The sequence below is a fragment of the Cyanistes caeruleus genome, chromosome 5 (assembly GCF_971803275.1).
Source record: "Cyanistes caeruleus chromosome 5, bCyaCae1.hap1.1, whole genome shotgun sequence".
Taxonomy (NCBI): Eukaryota; Metazoa; Chordata; class Aves; order Passeriformes; family Paridae; genus Cyanistes; species Cyanistes caeruleus.
In genome coordinates, this window is record NC_141705.1 from 29,736,836 (window position 1) to 29,758,959 (window position 22,124).

Below are 22,124 nucleotides of genomic sequence, written 5' to 3' on the forward strand. Positions count from 1 at the left end.
GCCATTAATGCTGCATTAGGAACTTTCTCCAGAGGAAATTGCCTCACAAGAACCAGGGGTGGAAAGGATTGGCACCTGGAAACCACTTGCTTCCATCCCCTGAAAAGTCCAGCTACAGCAAAGCCTTCATGATTGCAAAGGAGTATTTGGTGGTTAGACTTGAAACTGTTCAAAAGGTTGCTGGAAGAAATAACAAAGAACAGTAGTCTGCCAAATAATGCTAGGAATAGGGTGGTGACAATCAAGTTCCTGAATTTCTTCCATCTACAAGGAAGTTCCTAGTCAAAGCAAGGTATTCCAGAAGTCAGAAGGGAAGACAGCACCCACGAAGTGGATTATCCTGCAGGAGGCCAAGGTTCAACCTGTGGCAAGTACTAAGTGTTCAAGGTAGTCCTGCTCTTCTGATCTTGCACGTGACAAACTGACTGGTGCCCTGAGCATTTCTGATCAATGATGAAGGTTTTCAAGAAAAATAAGGTTGTTTTTTTTTTAATTCAAAAGGAGAAAAATGTATATTCTTAAATGATCCCATGACAGGTAAATAACCTCCACTGAGGCATACATATTGGTCTCAAAATCAAGTGTGTCAGACAATCAAGCCTTCCACAGAAAAAAATTTCAGACTGAGTCCTTAGACTGTTTTCTTCACAAACCATTGCAATACAGAGAATGGCAGGTGTGAAAGGTAGAAAAAGCAACTGTTTTCATAATAGAAAACTGTACTAAAGTCTCCTGAACTGTTTCACAAAATCTTCCTCTCCCCACCCAAGGCAGAAGCAAGAGCAACTGACTGCTTAAACTTCCAGTTTCCAAAAGTTTAAAGTCCTACCAGTTTACCACCTGCCTTTGTGTTAGCAGTCACACCAAAACTGTTCTGTTTCTCCCTATCATGTTCTTTGAATTCTAAGCGTGCATAACAAGATTGAGAAACTGGGGCTTTCAAATTAAAAGTTGGCTACTAACAAATTTCAAGCTATATTCATTCCTAAAAATTATTTAGGTAAACAAATCTGCAATTCCATGTACTATAAAGAAACTGCAATTTCACACAGCAGGTGGTAATACAAACTAAATCCAAGCCAATCACATGGTATGGCAGAACGGCTGGAAACTCTATGAGAATACTTTCTCTACATAATACACCTGAGAGATTCACAGACTTCACTGAAAGAGCAAAGAGCCTTACACATAGAGAATAAACTGGCACTCACATACCAACAAGCTAGAGAGCATGTTTTGGTTTAAGCAGAGTCACCTTTACAAACACAAGGACACTGCTGCCATCAGTGCCTTCTCCAGTTCTGTGCTCCTAGCAGCCAATTTTTACATCTTTATCCTATGACTCAGTTCAGTTATTTTGCACAGAATGGACTGAATACAAGAAACACCATTTACACTGTGCTTACTTCAACAAGCCTGCTCAGCATTAGATTCCACATGCAGAAATAAAATAAAATAAACCTCAGTATTCAGGCTTATTTGTACGTCAGTACCTGTTTGCTTGTATGACTACACAATGGAAAAATACATTTTAAAAACTATTTAACCAATCAGTCACAAGTCTTATCACAATCACTGATTCAGTGCAATAATACATTGGAGCTTGCAGTTAGGTTAACTTGAATCAGATGCCTATCTCTACCTTACTCTTTGACATGAAGAGTAACTAATTTAAAGAGTACAAGGACAAAATACAATTCTAGGACTTAACTATTAAATGCTCAACCTTTAAATAACACAAAATATATTTACTAAGATCCCTGTTAAGTTTTCAACATCAAATATATATGTAAATCAACAGTTAGATCAGCAAGTAATTTGGATTCCAGACCAACCACAGCTGAACTGATTTTATTCTGAACCAAACTATGTAATAACAAAGCCAAAGTCAGGCTCTGCTAACTGAAATTACAGCAGCAGAACCATGAGCAGAAGTCAGCATTTGCACAGACTCACCCCATGGCCTGGGCAGAACCATCTTGCATATACCTAGAAGGTCACTAAATTTAAAACATTAACTATGGAAGGAGAAACCAAATATCAGCTTAGAGAACATTCCTGTGGTCTCACCACCAGACTTCTTTCAAATTGAGGATGCCAAGTTTCATGTCTCTCATATTACATGAATGACATGAGTTTGACAGCCCAGGCATGACGTCCCACCTCTTTGCCAAGATGCACAGAGCCAGCTGAAGTCCAGAAAAGCTGACAGCTTCTCCAACACAAGGGAAACCACCTAAGCAGATTTAACAACCAAGCAGATGGAGCTGCAGCAACCAACTGCACTCTAACTTGAACAGTAACAACTACAAAGAGCATCATCAGGACCATGAGACAGCCCAACACCAGACTCTCCTGACTGTAGGCTGCCACATCTTCCCCACAATTAGAATAAACTCCAAGTTCACACATTCTAGGTGCTTGGGAAAAAACCAAAAGTTCTAGTCAAAGTAGGAAGAAAAGTAAAGGCCCCTTTGGAAAAGGGTATCTGAATAAAAGTCCCCACTCTGAGCAGAATGGCAAAGCTGGCTTTTAGTCTACTTAAGGGGTGGGGAGGAGGGAGGGGAAGAGTTAGAGGTGAGAGTCATAAGAACACATTTTGTTTAATAACCTACCATATTTAGAAAGAAACAAGATGCCAGTACTGTCATGCTTACCTAGAATATATACAGAGAAATACCAGTCACTAGCTGCTTCTGACAGAAAGTACTTGCAGACTTTCAGGTATTGGTTAACTGCTTTAGTGGCAACAGTGTATTTCTTGCACAAAACAAATTCAGCCACTACACTGATGCAAACACAAATCCCCTGCTTTCTCTAACTATAGCCTCACGGGTAAATCAGAGTCAAGTTGAAAGCTTGAAGTCAGGAGGCCTCACTTGCAACACAGATGGGCACACCTGCTTTACAAGCACATGAATGAGTTGTGTTCTACAGCAGAGTGACCAGGAATGGGACAAGATATGCAAGAATCATACAATTCTGGCCAACAATTGGTACTATAAAATCACCTCAGATCCCACACTCCCTCAGATCATAGTAAGGGAAACAAAGTTTGTGGACCTGTCTCCACAGGTCCACACTGCCTCCACAGCCTGCACTCCACTCCATCTGCTGAGGAAACAATCAATTTGGAGAGAAATGAAAAGAACTTTGAACTGTGACAATGGCTTCCCAGGGCTAGAATGGGAGAATGCTGAAAATGGATACTATTCCTAAAAAGTTGTTAAATAACCTAAAAAAGAGAATCGTAAATGTAAGATATTGTCACTGCACTACAATCCTTTGTAGGATTTCTTTAGAAATTCCAGGATTCTTTAGAAATAATTACTGCATCCAGTATTTCCTCCTGCAGAATTTGGGGTATTTTACCTTTCTTCCTGAAACAATCACAGTGGAGCTAAAGTTCAGGTGAAGTTGTGGCTACTTGCTCGGTGTAAAAAATCCTGAATCACCAAAAGATTGAAGCAGCAAGAGGGAGCCAGCCCACTACTACCCAAACTACGAATTTCTACACAGTCACTGATTTTCTTGCCTCTGACATTGAACTCTGTGCTTGAGCACAAGATTGTGCTTGTTTGTAGGTCAGGTTAGTCCTGCCTACAAAAAGAGTATTTATTACAATTCAATAATACTTTCAAGTCAGTAACTGTTGGCTTGAATACATTTTGCAATAGTAATTTCCTCTCTTTTTTTCCCATTCTAGTTTTAGGTCTTCCCCCCTTTCATAAAGGGAAAGAAATTACATTTCCTTTATCACCTTTAAAGGTTTGACTGACATTTTCTTTTAATTTAGAAATCAAATACTGGCAGATACTGCTTCAGTATTTTAGCTTGTCTAAAGATAGCAGGATCAGAAAAGATCAGACAAAGAAAACCAAAACCTTAGCATGCAAAGATCAATGATCAAAGATCACTTCAAATACTGAGAACGACAAAAAACCCACTAGTTAGAGGCCCTTTATCATCCCCAACTCACCATTTTAAGAACTAGAACTTAACAGTTCTTTCTAAACTTCTAAGAGAAAATGGCATATAATACTATTGCCAAAACATCAACCAGCCTTCCAGGAAATAGTGTGTCAGCAACATATGGAAACTACTTGAAGGGCTTTTTTCTGAATTTTTCCTCTCAGCCTGGCATGCTTTTAGCTTTAATTGTGCAAACCACTAATACTTCTGTTAGTGTTAGGCTGTTTTAGTTGTAGAATTTAAAACACCAGGAAACATGACATCAAGGACAATACATGCTCATCATTCAATAGAAGCTGCCATACCTCACTCACAAATACTACCACCTTTCTATGTAATTTTTACAATTAAAAGATTAGTTTGAATCACTTTCAAGCAAAGCACTTCAGAAAATGTTAATAATCTTTTCAACCTCTAAGGAGGAAAGAATAAGCTGTAAGCACCACATATAAAAGCATGCTTCTATGTTTCTGGAACAGACAACTTCAAGTAATAAATCTGAGAAGTTATTTGGTGTATAACAGCAATTTACACCAGGGCACAGCAGAAAGAAACATACCCCACAAACTACTTACAATAGTGAAAGCACAAGCCTTTCAAAAGAGACAAGTCGAGGCTGAGTTAGATTAATCATCAAAAGCTCTCCTCAGTGGCATACAGCAGAGTACAACTGATCAGTAAGAGAAGAAGAAAAAACAAAACAAAACCGCAGAAGCCAGATTACAGAGAGTACTCTCATGAGACTTCAACTTTCAAAGATCAGTTCAGCCACGCAGCAATAAAAGACTCAGGCTGAGGAATTTTCCTTAGACGCTCTGCCATCACTGCATCAAAAACTCCCTGCAAGCTACCAACACATCCAGAGAGCAGGTTTGACGAGGACTTCACAAATTTGACAAACGCCATTTGCAGAGAGGTGTTTTCTGTAACACTTTGGATCATGTTCACATTGAGGGACAAAACTTCTAGTTAACAAAGTAAGTGCACCTTTTCCTGGCCGGGTCTGAAGTAAGAGGAGGATGAATTTATTCAACTCAATTTTTTGCAGCTGAGGAACTCAGAAGACTTAAACCACAAACTACTGTTTTCATACAGCTGTGGGCTACCACAACTCAAATACAGTCAGGCTACAAAGTTACTTCAGAGCAGTTGATGTGCCCAGGAATTCCTGCAGCCCAGGGCCATCAGTGCTGTCTGCACTGTGTCTGTGGACACAAGGCTCCACCAGGTGCTGGGTGCTGAGAGCATACAGGTGCTGCCACGGCAAAACACCGACCCTGTGCTACAGGTCACAGAGAAACACACACACACACAAGCAGGTGTTTCTCCCACTGTCACTGTCCTTTCTCCATGCATCACAAATTACGACATATAGTTCCCTGGAAGAGAATTTTCTACTGAAAAGTCTGCAGAGCAGCTTGGATAAATGTAATCTTAGCCTACCTTCAGAGAGCCTGAGAAAAGAGCAGTTGTTTGGGAAAGTCATATTGCAACAGGTCAAACAGTTATTCACTTTTGCCTTACGGAAGGAACGAACAGTTCTCCCTCACCTTTTTCAAGTGACATAAACTGCAGTCTCTTAAGCCCTGTCTGCTACAGGCAAGTAAAGGTGAAAATGGCGCTTCCAAAAAACTGAAGACTTTCCTTTACTAAATTAATTTAACCACATCATAGAACTAACCTGGAAGTGTGCAACTTACTGCTAAACCTATTTACTCTAGGCTTCTAGATCAATTCTGCATTGCAGGAAAAGTGGGAAGAGAAAAAAAAAAAAGAAAAGTAGAATACATTAGTTATGTGAAAGAGTGTTAAAGTTACTTTCACCCTCTGAAAATATTTCTTTCCTCAGGGTATAAGAGTTGTATAAATACAAACAAGTACACTTTAACAAAGTCAATTTAAATGTGAAATTATCATAGATATATTAAACTTCACTGTAATATAGTCATAATATAAATTAAGCCATTTGAGTGCCATGTGCTCACTGACACTGTTTTAAACTCAGACAAACCACTACCTTTGGGTACAAAAATTTAGAGCTGAACATTTCAGAATAATTTCTCTTTTTGAGACAGAACTTTCTCTACATTCATTTAATTTATTCAGTTCAAGGTGTGGGTTTTCAAACTATAAGGAATGAAGCCAATTGAAATCTCTTAAAAGATCACAAAATTAAACACGTTTAAAAAAACACCTCCAACAGTTCAGAAAAAATGTTATGAATCTGAGGTATCTAGTGGATTATGCAGATTCAGTAGGTGATACAGAATTATTACAAGAAATGATGCAGTGATCTTTAATTAAAGTGAGAATTGATAATACATCATTATGGAAGAAGGCATAGAGCATCAACTCCTTCTGTTGCCTACAGAGAATTAGGTGACAACTGTTACACTACTAAAATATCCTTTTAGCAATAGAGGCTAAATTAATAAAATAATTGCTCTCTGAAGAAGAAACAACTCTTTCAGCTATCCCATGTTCTTGGATGACAACCTAAAACAATGAGCTTAGTAGCACTTAAGTTCTTCAAGGTGTCAAACTAATTTGGCAAACCCAACTTTCTTTCTGCCTTGCAAAACTTAAATGGATGGCAATAGACTTCCAACTCCATCTAACACACAGCACACTACAACTCCATAGAGTTACCAGTGGAAGAATAAGATACTGGAAGAGCCAAGACTTTGGCACTACACAGTTTGTCATTGAGATCCCATCCCACAGCCTCAAATGCTGAGTACCAGTTCACTGCACTTACCATCAGAAAAACACTACATCAGAAATTTAATAGAAGAGAGCTTTCCACCTGTAGAATAGGAATAGCTATCTGCAGACTGTAATCATCAAGGCTAAGAGAATTTGGATTATTCAGCCTAGAAAAGAGAAGGCTTCAGGACGACCTAATTGCAGCCTTCCATTACCCAAAGGGAGCCTACCAGAAATATGGAAACTATTTACAAGACCATGTAGTGACAGGACACTGGGAAATAGTTACAAACAAAAAGACAGTAGGTTTAGACTAGATATTAGAAAGAAATTATTTACTCTGGGGGTGGTGATGCACTGGAACAGGTTGAACAGAGATGTGGACACCCCATCCCTGGACGTGTTTAAGGCCGGGTTGAGGTGAGGCTTGGAGCAACCTGGTCCAATGGAACATATTGGCTCATGCCAGGGGGGTTGGAACTGGATGACCTTTAAGGTCTCTTCCAACCCAGGCTATTCCATGTTTCTCTGATCTCTCAGAGAAAAATAAAAGTAACATGCAAACACATAAATCAGAAGTAACTAAAGCAATAAATGTATCTATTGACTGGGAGGGTACTGAAGAACCTCACTCTCAGCACCATAAGCATTCTGCATTCAGAATCACGGGGTGGTGAATCCTGCTGCTGCTAAGCTGGCACATAGGACAAGGCAGGGTATGTTAACCCATCTAACAGCCATGTGCTAACACCACCCCCAAAATAAAAGCAGCAACAACTGAAGCTTGCACACACAGGCCCTTCCTCCCCTGCTGGGCCAAGCTTGCCATCACCTCATTGCTACCTGACATTCCCTGATCCCTAGTTGAACCTCTTACAGCTTGATTATGACTTTAAGGATTTCTTAAAAGCTTCTCTTTATGGTTAGTCAATACTGAGCTCTAGACTGATGTTTCTACTTCATTACTCCCCATTTTGCCCATAACAGTTGCTCTCATGGAGATTAACATACTTTCACTCTATTTAAATACAACACAAATATCTCCCTGTAAAAAAAAGTGATCACCAACCACCCGCCCTCCTTCTCCTTTCCCATTCAGAACAGATACAAATTTATCTTCCATTTGACCCATCCATTAATATTTTACTAACTGATTAAATCTGCAATCTCATGCTTTCCTGGACAGGTTTTTCTAATTTCTTTCCTATCACTTTTGACTGCAAGAGTCTTTTCCCTAAGGAAAAGTTTTCCTAGACTAAGGATGCTAAAGAGTGCTGCAGGAGCAAGCTGACTACACATGGCAGCACCAGACACAGATCACTGTAACCTTCTGAGAATTAAGCTGACAGTTTGAACACATTGTTCTTCATCTAATTTAACACACAAGAGGTAGAAAAAAGCCTTTTCCTTCAGAAGTAAGATTGAAAAATTTCATCTTAAAATCTCCTACTGGAAGTTTTCTAGCTGAGGTATTTCATGTTTTATTTCTTGAATGAAACACAGATTGTCCTTTTATTACCCATCTATAAAGCACTCAAAAGAAAAGTTTTATTTGTCTTGATCTTCCCTTTACCTCTGAACCACCAGCAGGAAGAGGCTGGTCTATGAAAAGCAGTCTATCCTCCCTTTCTGAACGTGAAACAGTAATTTAAGTGGATTTTTTTTTCATTTACAAGGAAATCACCAAATAAAATTGTGATAAAATTGTCTCCAACTACTGACACAGATGATGTAGAAGAGTAAGTAGTTCATACCAGTTAGAGTTGTAGTACTCATGTGGAGGATGCTTTTTGGTGCTGTGCAGATTTCCTAAACATTTATGAGGGGACACCTCTCTCTGGTTCACATAAATCACATCATAGTATGTGATGTATGAATTCTGTGCTGGACATTGCAGGAATGCAGTATCATTCCTTTCTCCAGGATGCAAACATAAGCTCAAGCAAATACCTAACACTGGCTGAGACAATGTCACTTCTGTGCTGTAGTACAAATACCACACAATCAGAGTTAAGCAAAATACTAGTTTGCCTGGGAAGTTGTTGTAACCTCAAATACTTCTTCCATAGTCTTGGAATTATGTGATTTATAATTATTTTCATTAAGAGTTCTAAAGCGTGAAGTTTCACATCTATACATGTTGAAAAATTCACTTGTTTAACTTGAACATGAGATTTGAATAAGAAAGCATGATGAGTAAAGAAAATTGTCTCCCCTGTCTACCTCAGCTTACTTTATCATGCCTTGAACACTGCTTCATTCTCTCAGCTACAGAGAGCATGCAGTCACAAGTGCAGATTTTGAAGAAAATGAGAAAATCCTTGGGATCCTTGGCAGAAAACCTGGGTTTGCATCATTTGGCACAAGAGACAAGAAACACTCCCCTGAGTGGGATGCTTTTAGCAAAGTTCTTGGTAAATTTAAGGTCAGAATCTGACTGGATTAGAGATGTAGTCTCAAGGTCAAAGCTTCCACCTCTCTTCCAGGCACTGGTAACCCAGTCCTCTGGATTAAGGTATAGAGCCCTAGAGAAGTGAAGAATGCCAGGTGCACTTGCCTTTCCTCCTTAACTTCTTCCATTTCAAGTCTTAAGTATCAAGACTCCCAAACCAAGCTTGAGCTTTACATGCATCAAACCTTTGATTAACCCATACAATCCAACCCGAAGAAAGAGAACTAAAAATCACCCGATTACAGCAAGTTACCCAGTTTTCAACAAGTTTAAAATTCCTTCATGGAGATCAGTGTCCTTTAAGATTATTTTTACTACCCTGCACTAGAACCTGTTTATACTTGACTTTGACCCACAGATGAGTGCTCCCATTTAGCCTAAGAACTTCTGTGAAAAGGTCCAGTAACATCCGTAAAAATTCCCCTCAACTAAATAGAAAAAAATCAGATATTCCTCCTTTGGAAGGAAGAATAACCCTGTTCAAGATTAGCATTAAACTATAATCTTTCAATTTACCAGATCACTGCACTATTGAGTAATTCATTTATTTTTTTTGGCCACCCAGGGAACTGTTTGAGTTTCAGGTTAAGCACATGCTGTTCCACTTATATGGCAACATGCCAAATCCATTTAAATATTTAAACATTAACCTCAAAGTCATTGGTTTGTAGAAAGGCAGCCGTTAGTCCAGAGAGATTAAATTTTTCTCTAGGCAGTACAAAGGACATTCTGCCTCTTTCTGAAAACAATTTCTGGAAGAGCTGAAGAGCATAGAAAAGACACTACAGCACTCATAATCACTTGAATGACAGACTTCCTCACAAGAGTGGACAGACACACGTTACTTTACATTTTCCCTTCTCTACACAACAGATTCACCTTCTGTGTTTAAAAATGCTACTCTTTTGCTGAATGAAAAAATACAGGGTTGCTACAGTTACTCTTAATAGTTTTAGACTGTATGATTATCCAGTTATTCAATGTTACTTTGAGGCACAAAGATGAATTTGCCATTTAAGACTTCTCTACAACAAAACCAGAAAACAAAACTTATACACTGACAGACTATTAACAATCAAGAGAATCAAGGGCCTGCTGGTTTGTACACTGTTGCAAGTGTTTACTCATAAGTAAATACAAATGGGATGGACATGAACACTGTGTTTTTAAATTACTGGGGGGGAGCAGGGCAGGGAGCAGAAGATCATCCTAGGAAGTTAAGGGAAGGAGACAGCCCACCACTTTGCAACTGTGTTGTAAGCCACCTTCTGCCACCTGCAGACCATGATTAGTCCTGGAGATTGAGAAACTTAATTCTCTATAGCATCTAACCATGTTTAAAATTGACAATCACAAACATACTTTTATATGAAGCCATTGGTCAGCATAACAAAATCACCATCAACCAGCCATCAACAACACAGTGCAACTGACTTTTTCCTAGAAACCTCTTCCCCCCCAGTTTTTTAAAGAAAAAAATTCTAGGCTGGCTCTCTACAGGAAGCTTGCATTCTCCGTGTTTATAAATAAGTAAGCAGTTTGTAACAGCGGCTTTATTCTGACACCAATCAGATAAAAACATGCACTAAATATAACTTACATAGATAGTATGGAATGACCTCTACAGAACCAGACATCTTTTATCAATGATAAGCACCCCATTACAGATTAGAGAACTGAAATATTGAAATCAAGGTTTAGCACTGAGTTTCTACATGGCCTTCAATAAGAAAGCTAAACAACTGTAAATATCTGAAAGTCTGTGATGGAATGACCTTGTAGAAGACAAAGCTTTCCTGCTTATTTTACACTGAAAATAGCCCACTGCAGGGGAAAAAAACACCCCCCACACAAAGACTTACTATATTTAGGTTACACTTTACCAACAGGGTAGTCCCTAGGAGAGTAAAGGCTGGAGGCATGCCCACATGCCAAGCTACACCACTGAAGTGTCAAATAAGCTGCTGGGAGGACTGCTCTAATCACTGCAGTTTCTTACCTTCACTCTTCTCAGTTTTGAGTACATTACAGTTATTCCTTTCAAGGCTCCACAGTGCTTATTTCATCTAAAAAGTATATTTTGTACAAACATGTGTTTGTGACTACACATTGTTGTAGAGTAAGGCTTACACACAGCACAACAGTGCTGTGACCTGTGTGAGGCCAGCAGTTCAGCTTTACAGGAGACATTGCAATAAAGATAGCTGGGCACCAAGGAAAAGAATTACAGTCCTGACCACCACTAGGCTGGGACATGTGGGAAAAGTCTAGTGCTGAAAAACATTCAACTAACATAGCATGCACCACCACCTTGTGCTTGAAGCACTTGGCCAACAGTCAACTTGGGCAAGCAAGGAAGCTACTACTCCAATACAACAACAAAAAACATGCTCAATCCTTTTCTTTTTAAAGTAATAGCTAAAGTTGCAATACATCTCTCAGTAGAGGCAGCTTTTAGCAAGACTTTAGAAGGTCTAATGATACAGCCTCTGCATGTAGGAAACTGAAGACAACTCCTATTCAATTATCACCTTGCAATTAAGGTATTAAATGAACTACTAGCTCAAGCTGGCTGAAATTTGGAACCAGACTTACTAACTTCTTAAGTGTTGAGATGCAGCTTGATTAAAGCAGAGAAGCACAAATAAATACTAGTTATGCCCAGTACAACAATTATGAAAGCTATGAGAAATCTATAATACAGAAGACTGGCTCTATGGTATTTGACTTTGGAGCCCACTTGCTGAGCAGTAGGGCATTTTATTACACAAAATCTATGGCACACAAACCCAAACAAGTTCAGGGAAGGAAAGAAAGGTAAAGATGCGTCCTAACCACATACAGAAACTGCCCAGATATCTTGACCTGTGTGCTTGTGCAATAAGGTAGAAGCAAGCTTTTACCACAAGCAGTATACACAATGAAGAGGTTGTCCAAAAGGATGTCCAATCTCCTGAGAAAACTGCTCACAAGGTTTGTATTATCTGCTACTAGAATATCAAGGATCTACAAAGCACAAAGAATACTTAGGTGAAGCAGTGGTCTGCACAACTCCAAATCAGAAGCTATTCATTACATGAGAGCAGAGCAAGAACATTCATTCTGTTACTACAGATTCAAGCACACTAAAGTAGGTGACCTTCCCAGCTGCTTGGCAAGCCTCTGCTGTCCTTCCAGGCAGATACTGAGAGTGCAAACGCCTAAAGGCACCCAACTGCCCAAGGCCACCAACCTATGCTGACTGCAGAACCAGCCATTATTATCTCCTGGCATCAAGGCTCTGGCTGATTATAATAATGTGTCAGGAGACAACACCCACACAGTTCAGTTTCATAATACTCAACTATAACAATTCCCCAACAGGTCCTATGAATTTTTTATGATAATGAAACGAAGAGGAAACACAAATGCACTACAGGGAACATCCGTAGTTTTGAGATGCTTCTATACTGAGACACAATTAAGGGTGCAAACAGAGCAAAATATATGAGGAATTCCTTTTATTTAGGGAAAGCTTGCAAAGGAACAATTCCGGAAGTCTACCTGTAGATACAAAAATTTCATTACCTGAAACTCAGCAACAAATAACATTACTCTTACAGCATCAAAAAAAGTACACAGTAAGTAAGTCTTTTACTATGTGAAATAAAAATAATTCTCAGGCAATTCTGGCAACAAATTCATTAAACTGAGTCACATGTTATAACACATATGAACTATGAATCATAACAACAGATTTTATTTCAGCACTGCTGATGGCAGCTGCTGCTAACAGAGACCTGAAAAGGATCTCTCAGATTTCCCAGAGAATAAAAGCAGTTCATATTCCTTCCACACTTCTTGAAATATAACGGAGTAAGAATAAAATTCTGTAAATTTGGCTTGTAAAACTAATTGAGGAGCAAATAAAGCATACAAAAGAACATTCTCTTTGGTGGACATGTGCAGTAGAGTTCAGCTCCTTCAAACTTACATCTGAAATATTACTGAGATGATACAGCACTAAGATACAGGCTGCCCACTTAAAAGTATCTGGTAGAGAGCACACCTGAAAGGGATTTGTTCAGACAGTACTAAAACAAAGAAACACCAAACTTCTACAAATCTTTATAGATCCCTTCTAGATATCTACAATGAAATAAAACAGTCAAGTCAGCACTGAGGGTGTCTTGCAGAGGTGAAACTGGCAGACAAGTCATGCAATTAGGTAAGATTGCAACAGTGGAACAGCAATCAATAGGCTTCCCAAGATTAGATAACAGTGAGCCACAGAGTAATGGTTTTAAGATCCTTGACGACTGATGGGAGAAAAGCAATAACCAGTGCACAGATCAGATGAGAGCGCCCTGCAACAGATGGAGCCTGCTGATGCTGCCAAGAACTGCTAGGCCAGTACATCCAGAAATGGTCTGCATCAACCAGCAGCATCGAAGAAGAGCTGTCCTGAAACTTGACACGGACACAGTGGAGGCAGCATCAGTGCTTCACATGCTTAGACAGCACCAACAAAGAAGCCACAGCACCATTAAGAGCTTCAGCCAGGAGTCAGAAATAATCACGTACACGTAGAACTTTCAGTGAAAGACTAATGTCCAAAAGGTGGAAAGGAGCAGTTCAGTACAACCATCCTTCTCTTCTTTTTTCTTCTCAAATAGATAACCAGAAAGAAGGGGGAAGTCAAAAAGAGCCATACAATAATTCAGTAATGGTTTGAACACCAGCACATTTGCAAAACTAAAAGCTGTCAATCCTCTTAGAGGAAATCACAAAATCCACACGTAATGATGCACAAAGCACCATCTAGTTTCAACCAATGCTTTTACAGAAAAAAAAACACAAACCAAAACAACAAAAAAGCAGGATAAGATCACCTGTAGCAAACTGTACTGAGCCTTACATGGAGAACCTGTACTTGGGTTTATTTGAGCTTTAATGTGTTTAGTTGTCAGCTCCTTCACAAACAAATGTCAGCTTTCAGCCAAATGTGAACAGCAAATCAAGATGAAACAGTTCACTTTTTATTACATTTAGTTCTCCCGTTTCTGGGAAAGTTATACACTGATTTAATGATGGGACTCATTAGAACTTGCATTTTCTGAAAACTGTGACATTTAGGTTTGCTAACCTCAAAGAAGAACACAATTTAAGTATGAACAAAACCAATGCAAATCAACAGAAGGTTAAACAAATATTTAAATAGTAGTTTACTATTTACTAGTTCACTAGTAATGAAGATGTCAAGGAAGTTCATGCTTTGCAAAAGGTAAAACTCCATCAATAGAATACCAGAAGAGTTTAATCTACAAGTGACATCATTGCAGATGACATGACAGTGCAAAAAGCACTGCCTGTAGCAGAGGAGTGTTAAAAGACTTTCAAACCAAGTTTCAAGTTATTCTTCAGTTTTTCCCAAAAGAACATCACAAAGATTCAAGAGGACAGCATCCTGATACTATTAAAGTTTTATGTTGCTTCCTAACTTAAATGGTGAATTAATATTGATATAAATAATCCTAATATTGGGATGTATGCTTCCTATTTGTTTTCTGTATCAACCAGCATCTCCCAAAATGAACAGATAGCCTAGTTATTTCCAAATGTTCATGATGAACGAGTTTGCCATAAACTGTCTTTTTAATTGAGGAACTTAAAGGCCAAGATAGATACACAAAAACTATGTATGCTGAATATGAAATACTGCCACTACAGAGAAGTGACATTCAGTAACACAGAATTTAAGACATCAAAAGTAATAAAATAAGCAGAAGAAAAAATAACCAAAGCAACTCAAAGTGAAAAATATATCCAATTTTGACTGTTTCAAATCAAACAATCCTTTATACATCTCTAAAACTGGACACCCAGTTTAAAAGTAACAACAGCTGTGTATTGTTGCTTTTGCTCCACAGAGCAGTTGTACTGACCAATGCATAGCACAGGTTACTATAACTCCAAACATTTTAAATAAAGCTTACAAAGACAAACTTCCAGTTTTGCACACTATATATAAGCCACTTTTTTAAAGAATCATTTTTATCACGCTATTACTTAAATCCACTAAGCAGTCTTCCGATTATTCACCATTTACCAGTATACCACTAAAAATAGTCAAGTTTATGCTAATTTCACTCAGAAAACTTGGAGATTTTTTCCCCCCCTTAAACTAAAAGCAATGCTAAGGACATCTCACACATCAAAACTTCATTCAACTGGATAAAAGGACAGGCTATCAGGGAAGCATATGAGAATTTCTTATAGCAGGAGACAGCATTTAGAAAACTGAAGAACTGCAATCTTCTTGCAACTCAGAGCTGCAATAAAGAGCTATGGTCCTGCTCAGGGACACAAGGAATCACCTGAACAGTGCCATTTCAGAGGCAAGGGCCACCAACAGTTTACTTTAGATCTATTTCCTTGAAGGTCTCCGTGTTTCATCTGGAAGAGTTCAGTACCATATCCGGCTACAATTGCCAACTAACTTCTACAACAACATTTGCCTCTAATCCCCTAAATGGCTCATCAATCATCCTAGTTCAAGTTATTTCTCTTCTCAAATGAAGTTATTTGCTAGATTACCCAAAAGAGGTTACAGAACCTCCAACTACAGATTTGCAAGACTCAGCTGCACCCTGCCATGTCTGACCTGATCTAGCACAGGCTGTAGTCCTACTTCATTTTGGAGGTTGGAAAAAGGTACTTCCCAGGAAAATTTGGATTCTGTAAATTAAAACACTTTTAGAAGAAATATACAAACCTGAGGAAAATATTATGAAAGTCCTTCCTGGTTTCCCTTTCAAAGTCACATCACTAGTATTTCAAATACTTCCAATAATCACAATAAAAAAATATTCGCTGCCACTAAAACATTTGAATCAGCTATTAACTCAGACTCTCTCCAAGAACTGACAATTCTTGTAGACTATGCATTAACAGGATATGTGTTGTGCATAAGCCAGCATAGCAGCATCTTCCATTTTTACCTCCAATTTTAAAAATGGTCTCACACCATGATCTTGAAATATCGTCAGGTAAGAGTAATCACATTTGACTTACTAGAAGCATAAGGTACAGTAAAGTAAAAGCACCAAGTAAAATAAGAAAGGTGTGTCATGTTAATTGTGAGAATGGGCACACAAACCATAGCTAATGGACAAGTCATAGTCTTTCTTGTGTAACAGCAGTTTATTCAGCAGCCCATAGCCTTTAGCACAATGCTCTCAGACTACCCAATGGCACTCAGATCCTTAGTTCCAAAACCCTCCTGCAATGATGGTGTAGAAAAATCCTTTTATTTTTTTAAATTTTTCAGTCAAGATTATTCAATCTGCTGCAATTAAACACTAGAGACATGACAAGGCAGCAGCTTCAACTACAACAGGGGATGCAAACTTGCAGCACCAGCTACTCACACTCATCCAGGAGTAAAATCACACTTTCTAGGAGCCCAGTGATGTAAATAATTTCTTTTTTTGCCAGTCACATAGGTTTACAGCTGATCTCAGAAAGAAAAAAGGAGTACCATTTCACAGATCACTTCATCCAGGCCTCACTATTAGGCCTCACTATAGGTGTCAGCTATTGCCATCAAACTGAACAAGTCCAAAACACACTATATGGACCTCATACATTGACAGGAGACCAGGGGTAAAAAACATAGAATGTTTCTACAACCATATCTTTCATAGTAATGACAATTCCTCCTTCAATATTCTGGTTTTGCTCGAAGAAGGCTTGTCCATTTCTTTACTGACATGAACAGAGCAAACACAGCAGGGAAACTGACTCCAAAGAAAGCTTGTCCTATTTCTTCCTGTTAGACACAGTATAGAGAGTACAGAGCAAAAGATATTAGAGATACTAGGAATACTAGGCACTAGAATGAAGTGCTACACCACATACAATCCATGTGTTTTACTCCACCTCAGGGATTCTGCTGTACAGCTGATGACCACTATCACTGAGCACACAGACAACCTCTGTATGCATATTCACAGGAGTCTGCACTAGAGCTAGCTCATCAAAACCAAATGTGGGTTACAATATCTCAACTCCCAGTGCCTTGAGTGTGCTAGTTTCATTTCCCTGCACAATTACCATATTGCAATCCTTAAATCCACATTTATATTAAATGCAAAAATGAGCTAGTTTGCATTTTTTTGAAATAGTTCTCTAAGACTGCAGGAGAAAAATAACTGCAAAATCTTTAAGTATTTGAAAATTTCTGCGAGCACACTGGCAACTTAGCCAAGTTGGAAGGGCTCAAATAAATTCTATCACAAAGCCAAACAAAGTGACAGACATAAGGGAACCATCTAAAGAAGAATGACAACAGAGACTCGGGGAGTCGATACAAGTGGGCAATTCACCGATCATATCAAAGTCATCCACTAAGAGCAACTTCACTTTTTCCTGATGCAAAAACTAAACAGAGCAGTAACTAAAGCAGTTTGAGTTAACTTAGTGTAAAAGGATAATGAAATTCATTCAAGCAAAGTAGAAGTCCATGAAATAGAACTGAAGTTAATACAGGTGCTAGGGATGGGGAAAAGGAAATTTCCCACTGAACACTATGATTTAAATCCTCACATAACTTTTTGGTACTGAAAAAGCCCACTTCTGTAGAAAAGTAAGATTCACAATTAACGTAATTTTTTACTCAGAGGACACAAAATTATCAACTAGCACTGACGTTTTTGTCAGATAATAAAGCATACCTATGCACAGCATACTCTGCGGAATCATTTCCACAACAAGAAAACAGAAAAGCAGAAAGTAATTATTTCCATGCCACCATCAGAGCAACTACCTAGTCAAAAAAAATCTTTGTACATAAATCAGGAAAAGCAAAAAACTCCACCGTGCAAGGACTCCCTTAAAAAGAAGTAGGCTGTTATCATTCTCACTTTAATGTTTGCATAGGGCAAACTGTACAACAGATAGTTCCACAGCACAAACACTGAAGAAGCACTAATTCTTGTAATCAGGTAAAGCAGAATAAAGAACATTAACTTTTCCAGCTTTAACTCCAAACTACTCCATAGAGTGAGCATTTCACAAACTCACCAGGTAATCCTCTAAATTAATAGGATAAAGGCAACTAAAAATGCTTGCTTTTTCCAATTAAACAGTAAATCAGGATACATCATAAAACTGAATGAACAAAATTACTTGAACAGAAATAGGGACATGGCTCAGGCAATCACTTCAGCAGCTTCTGTTACATCATACATACCACACGTGGCACTTCTGATCACATAATTATCTCTCATAATCAAACAATCAAAACACAGCAGTGGTACATTTTAGCACCTTATATGAATATGCAATACACCGCATTTCTACACAAAACATATACATTTATACATATACATGGCACATACATATGTATAAAAACATAAATATGTTTTTGATCCTGTAGATAAAAAAAAAATCAGTCCCACACTATCAGCTGGCTAATCTGCATTCCACAGTTCCTATTACAAATCTTAGCAATTATTTTGCTCAATTGTTGAGACCATTAGCTACCCGACATAGCTCAATAGTAAATCCTACAAGATTTTTTTTTTTAAAAAAGCCACCCAAGATTGTACAAGAATCTTGGCTCTGCCTAAAAAAGAAACCCACTTCTTACATACGTGGTTGCACATAAAAGTTTGAAACCACAAAATGCAAGAGTTAGAAACAGAGGCTCCAAATGCATTTAGAGTGTCACCACTCTGTCAGATCTTGACTTTTTCAAGGCCTTGCCATTGCACTTCTGCAGTTAGTCAATTCTCAGGTATTGATTTCAGCTGTAAGTAAAACATGTGAGTATAAGGAGAAATTATGCATTCAGCAGTAAGGCTTCCTATTTACTGAAGCGCAACTGCTCAAAAACATCATGAAACCCATTTAAGGGGCTAGCTACTAAAAATCTAACATTTGTTCAATTATTTTCAACTTATGCAATCTTTACCTCCAGAATCATGCTTACTCTGAATGGAAAAATCCTATTAGATAAAGTTTTAGCATCAGATTTACGAGATAATGATCACTGTTTCAGCCACAGTTCTGAAGCAGACTGATCTCAGCCAGAAGTCAAAGCTCTGCAATATTTTAGAAGTGACTATATGAATTTTTAGCAGAGCTTTGTTACCACACATACAATTACTCCATAAAAACTAAGCTCAAATGCAATCTATTGCTCACCCATGATAATTAGCATTAAGAGAACTAAGTTAACCCCAGCAGCTGGTTCTGCAGTCACGCGAGCCAGCCGCTACAATGCTGCTCTGCCATTCCACCAGAGCACCGTGCATGTCACGAGGAATAAACAATTTTTAATACCAATCCTATTTATCAATACAGAGAGGGAGATCCATCATATTAGTTACCACCATCCACTCTGAACATCTTAGTGATGTAAGAGATGAAGGTTAAAGCTTTTCTATTCCCAAAATTTAAGTTTCACTATGGGAAATGGCAATCTCTCCTCACTTTAGAGAGAGGTGTTACTATGTAACAAATTAATTCAGAAAAAGAAGAAAGAAATTGATTATCCATGAATATATATTCAACAGTAAAGGTATCATCCAATTTGTTAGACTTAGTGTAAACAATAGTTTACATTATAGCTACTCTAAGACATTACAATGCATAGGCAGTGACCAGTAATGGTTTATTTTACCTAAGTGAAAGTCATGCATCTGCCACAGTGTGAGACTTCATTTTTTACATAATCCCCCTGCGTAGCGTTTAACCAGCTGTATTGTCCATCACATCACAAGCTTAAAGCAAACAAATAATAAAACTAAAGCACAGGCTTAGACCCCATGGCAGAACATCACCTACACACTCTAAACAGAAGGGACGCTCAGTTCTCTGCTTTGATCATGCAGTAGAAAAACAGAGAGGTATGGTGTTTTCACGGGGTTGTTTTCTGGGCATTTCTTTGCTTTGTTTTATTTTAAATAACTGCACTCTCTCACCTTGGCCTTGGAACAACGGTATCAAGTTAAAGCTCAACGTCCTTTCCAAACTCTGGCTCTCCTCTCCTTGCCAGCCTTGCATGGTATAAATAGCAGCAAGCAGAGGAGCGGGCATTAAAAATAATACTTTAAAAATCTCAGGAGTGTTCGTGCTTGTAGTGCAGGACCAAAGCACTCCGGGCGCACGAAAGCAAGCTGCAGCACATTTCACACATATCAAACACGGTGTCAGTGCTCATCCAGATTAAAAAAAGAAAAAAAAAAAAAAAAAAAAAGTTGCGACAGCAATACACAATTTCCGTATCCCTCAAAATGGACAACTCCAAAGACACAACTTGTGCCCGCCGAAGCTGTGCCCCCTCAGCCCAGGGGAAAGGCCCCTCGGGGCGGGCCCCGCTGCAGCCGCACCTGCGCTGCGCCCCGAGGCCGCGGCTCAGCCTCCCCTCGCCGGGGCCGCGGGAACTCGGCGGGCGGCAGTCGCCACGGAGAAAAGAGCTGGAGTAAGCTGGAGCAGGACGGAGCGGCAGCGACCCGCTTCCCCCGCCGGCAGCTCAGCGAGCCCCAGCCGCGCTCCGCTGCCGTGCCCCGTTATCCGGCCACCCCGGGAAAACCTCGCTAAGAGAGCGAGGAGAGAAGGAAAAGGAAGGGGAGAAAGGGGAGCACTCACACTTCTGTAAAGGACAGTAAATCAGCACTTACGGCGGCACGCACACGCTACCCTTCACTTGTAGATCGGCGCCGCTGCAGAAAACTGCGCCGCGGCCGCTCTCGCCGCCGGCACCGCCCCCCCTCCGCCCCCGCGGAGGCCCCGGCAGCGCCGCGCCCGCACCAGCCCGCCCGCTCCTCGCCAGCGCCGCCGGCTTGGCGTGCGCGGCTCTCCCGGCCCGGGCTGCGCTCCTCCTGCAGCCCCGCGCCCTCTCCGGCCGTCCTGTGCGAGGCACCGCCGCCGTGTCCCGGCCGCACCTGCCCCGCAGCAGCCCCCCTCACCTGGCGCTGGCCGGGCCGCGGGGCCGGGTCGGCCCTGGGCGGTGCGTTTGTCGGCGGGGCGGCCGGGCGGGCGGTGAGAGAGGCGCAGGTAGCCGAGCTAGGGAACTGGGTCAGCGGCTAAAAATACCGCACGGGATGGAGGAGGATCCGGCCGCGGCAACCGAGGAGGTCGGCCGCTCCTCCTGAGGGCTGTCGGCGGGACGGGGGGGCGCGGGGCTCGGCGGACGGTGGGTCCCGGCCGAGCCGGGGCAGGCAGTGACCTTGCTGCAGCCGGGCAAAGTGCGCTGCTTCAAACTCACAACCGACGGCGACAAAACCCGCCTGGTCTCATTTCGGTTCCTAAACCGCGTGTGGCTTCACAGGCGGCGCGCGGGGTGAGAAGCCGTGGGATGCCCCGGTGCCGGAGAGCCGGGCTAAATCACCCGCCCGGGGCAGCGGCGGGGCCGGCCGGGCCGCATTCCCCCGGCAGGGCCCTGCCCCCGCCGTGCCGGGCTGCCATCCCTCCCGGCCCGGGCTGCTGCGGCAGGAGGATGGCTCGCTCGCCTGCCCACTGCTGCCGCCCCGAATGAGGGAGCGTGGAAAAGAAGTTTGTTCCTGCCACGTTCCTGCAACCCACTGCGATGCCCAGAGAGGTGATGGAGTCGTCGCTCCTTGGGATGCTTAAGAGGCGCCTGGATCTGGTGCCTGGTGATAGGTTTTAGTGTTTAGTTAGGTGACAGGTTACAGTGGCAGTGCTGGGTTGACGGTTGAACTTGATGATCTTAAAGGTCTCTGCCAACCTCGAGGATTCTGTCAAGTCACCTGAGAGCTGCTGTGGGTCTGAGGTTAGCGAAACCGTGTGTAGCAACACTAAGGCAGTGTCCACGTTACAACAAAAAGTCTCAGAAGGTTCAGGCAAAATTTTCTTGATGGCCTCAGCTGTGCAATGACAATCTTGGGCTAAGTTTATGTTGCAGAGTGGTTTATAAATGCAAACCAGATAGAAAGTGTAAGAGTTTAGTGACTGGCCACAACTTTTAACTGTGCCATAACTCTTTTTA

The 22,124-nt window shown here is 40.6% G+C and overlaps 1 protein-coding gene across 8 annotated transcripts in view; it reads right to left on the reverse strand.

Annotated features, from left to right (window-relative positions):
• The window catches only part of MTUS1 (microtubule associated scaffold protein 1), a 118,078-nt gene extending 96,470 nt beyond the window's left edge, over positions 1–21,608 (reverse strand). For 2 of the 8 annotated variants that reach the window (XM_086888762.1, XM_086888756.1), the window contains exon 1: positions 20,797–20,922. The gene's annotated coding sequence lies outside the window, so the exon portion shown is untranslated. Of the gene's footprint in view, positions 1–20,097; positions 20,688–20,764; positions 20,923–21,084 lie in introns of those variants that run through there. The other 6 variants (XM_086888757.1, XM_086888763.1, XM_086888764.1 and 3 more) reach the window with 6 other exon arrangements.
• Between the last annotated feature and the right edge of the window lie 516 nt (positions 21,609–22,124).